General features: G+C 41.9%; 1 long non-coding RNA gene across 1 annotated transcript; it reads right to left on the bottom strand.

Moving 5' to 3' along the window:
• Positions 1–1089: 1089 nt before the first annotated feature.
• Positions 1090–1896, bottom strand: LOC149147952 (uncharacterized). Its single transcript, XR_016262859.1, has 3 exons — positions 1741–1896; positions 1574–1646; positions 1090–1451 (listed from the first exon to the last, which is right to left on the bottom strand). It is a non-coding gene; the product is annotated as an uncharacterized LOC149147952 (long non-coding RNA).
• Positions 1897–2401: the final 505 nt, after the last annotated feature.

Here is a 2401-nt window from a genome sequence, read left to right as displayed (position 1 = left end):
CATAACTAGCAAGATTTGTTGTATAAATCTAGTATAGATTGTTGTACAAATCTAGCAAGACATTACTGTATAAACCTAGTATGAACGGTGTACATAACTAGCAAGATATCGCTATATAAATCTAGTATAGACTTGTTGTACAAATCTAGCAAAAATGGCGGTACAAAGCGAACATAGTATCGCTGCACATTTCAAGAAAATATAAATCAAGAAAGTAACTGTGCACTGGTACACCCTGTCCATCAAAAGGAAAATCCGAGAGATGTTATGCATATACAGTTGAACAGAACATATATAGCACAAGTATGAAAACCCCAGACAAGGAGTATTACGCTTCAAAGGAATCTCTTATTCCTATCAACTAGAATACACAGTCAAGGGAGGCCCAAGACGGCCATATAAAACACGAAAGGAAAGCTGGATGAACTGTGTATCATTTTTATGGTTCTTTATACCCTAAAGAACTCAGAGCAAAACTCGTAACCAAATGATATCGTTAACCATAACTGTAAGTTATTACTTATGAACAGAACCTTTATAACAGGGGTATAAACATACAATAAAGGTATTCAGGTTCAAACAATCCGCGAAGCAAGGACAGGTTGGTATGTATATCCGAATCCTGTTGTTTCCACAGTCTCGGGTAAAGGTCGAAACCCTTGAGCCGAGAGACAACCGAAACATTATTCCAGACAGAGAACAATGATACATACATGCATGGTAACTTAAACAATTTCTTTAACCGACTCGACAGTATATTATATACATGCATGCCATCGCAAGAACTAAAGAACCGATATGGTAACCATGCGGTCAGGTCTGAAGACCGAGGAAGTATGATTCAAAGGTTCCATACAAATAAACCGTAAAATGTCATAAACCATAGTATAAGCTATGCAACTCACAGTGTTACGGGTTATGGGCAAACCCAGAATAGCCGGCCATACCTCTATGGCAATCAGAGGCAGGCACGGCGATTCGGTAGCATAAGTTTTTATAGCGGCAAACTATAAACGAAAACAGAATAACCTTAATGCAATAGAGTGTGAGGAGCAGTCATGCATAATCAAACACGTAACACCCAGAACAGGAAATGATATCGCCAGAACTTTGATTCATAAACTATATATATACATAATCCATGATGTACTGTTAACAAAAGATGGAAAGAGCAAGTTACAGCGCTTTACAGGCAAGCTATTACCATATTCATTGTCTGTCCGAAACCATATGAGTTCCTATTAAAACAAAAAGAGCCGGTTGAGAAAACCCGAGCTCGGCATATACCACAGTACCATGAATGCTACAAGTATACATCAGGTAATAGATTTAATACAAAACTTCAACTGTAACTAGAATGAAATTCCAAATAGAAACGCCGTAGCGGGTATCATTAACCCTCGGCCAACCAGAACTCATGGAGCCGGAACAGGGGATATCCGCCCATACATCTGCGGTCAAACGTGCAAGGTCAGGTCGGAGCCTGCCTGGGCACAAGAGACAAACCCCGAAACCAGAGAAGGGTGAACCGAAACAAAGTAACCAAAGCCCATACGATTACCTAGCTAAATACCTGAGAGGGTTTTAGTGAAAAGTCGTTGCAGTAACCTTTAACACCTCCAATGCCGAGGACCGCCGAGCCAAACCTGCCATGCCAGAAACTCAGGGGGATTACAAACATGGCAGACATATAAATCCAAATAAACAAGTCTGAATCTTAGAAAATAGACAATACTATACCTGGCTGGTTCAAGGGCGAGAACCATGGAGCCAAATCTGGCCAGAGAGGGCATGCAGCATTGATGTTATGGAGTAACTCGGCGTAAATCTCAGAAGAACAACTCATACAGAAGAGAAATGGAACGGAGCAGCAGCGGAGCGCCAAGCAGAGTGACAAAAGCCATGAAGAATCCGGAAAGGGGCACGTATATACCCCGCCTGTCATCGGAGGTAATGTGGAGTGTTTACGGCCATTGATCTCATGCGGCTGTATCCTACCGTCGATCTTAGCACCAACAGCCAAATGCCAAGCGCGTGAAACCTTTAGAGTTGACAACCCTACCGTATCCATGTGAACAGGACGGTGGAGGTCAATACCTCTGCCGGGTGTCAAGCGTTCCGGATGCCAGCAGTCATAGGCGGGACAGCCTTGACATGCGAGAAATAAAGCCATGAACCGTATGACCGGTAACATCATAACCTTTGGCATGAACCGTCAATTAAACTATTAAGGATGGTATAACCTGCCACGGCTCATGTATAAATACATATACATATGAAGGGTGATACTTGCTTATAAGGGTGGGTGTTATCATTACCCCACCAATAAAAATTATTTTTATGTGTGATTTGTAAGTAGATATGTGACAAGAGGGCACTCCATGGCTATTCCCCTCGTATG

Source organism: Pinus tabuliformis, chromosome 9 (assembly GCF_031772625.1).
Source record: "Pinus tabuliformis cultivar Carrire ecotype Pingquan chromosome 9, CPIR1, whole genome shotgun sequence".
NCBI classification, from domain to species: Eukaryota; Viridiplantae; Streptophyta; class Pinopsida; order Pinales; family Pinaceae; genus Pinus; species Pinus tabuliformis.
The sequence above is the reverse complement of the archived record's forward strand: the minus strand, read 5'-3'. Positions and strand labels throughout refer to the sequence as shown.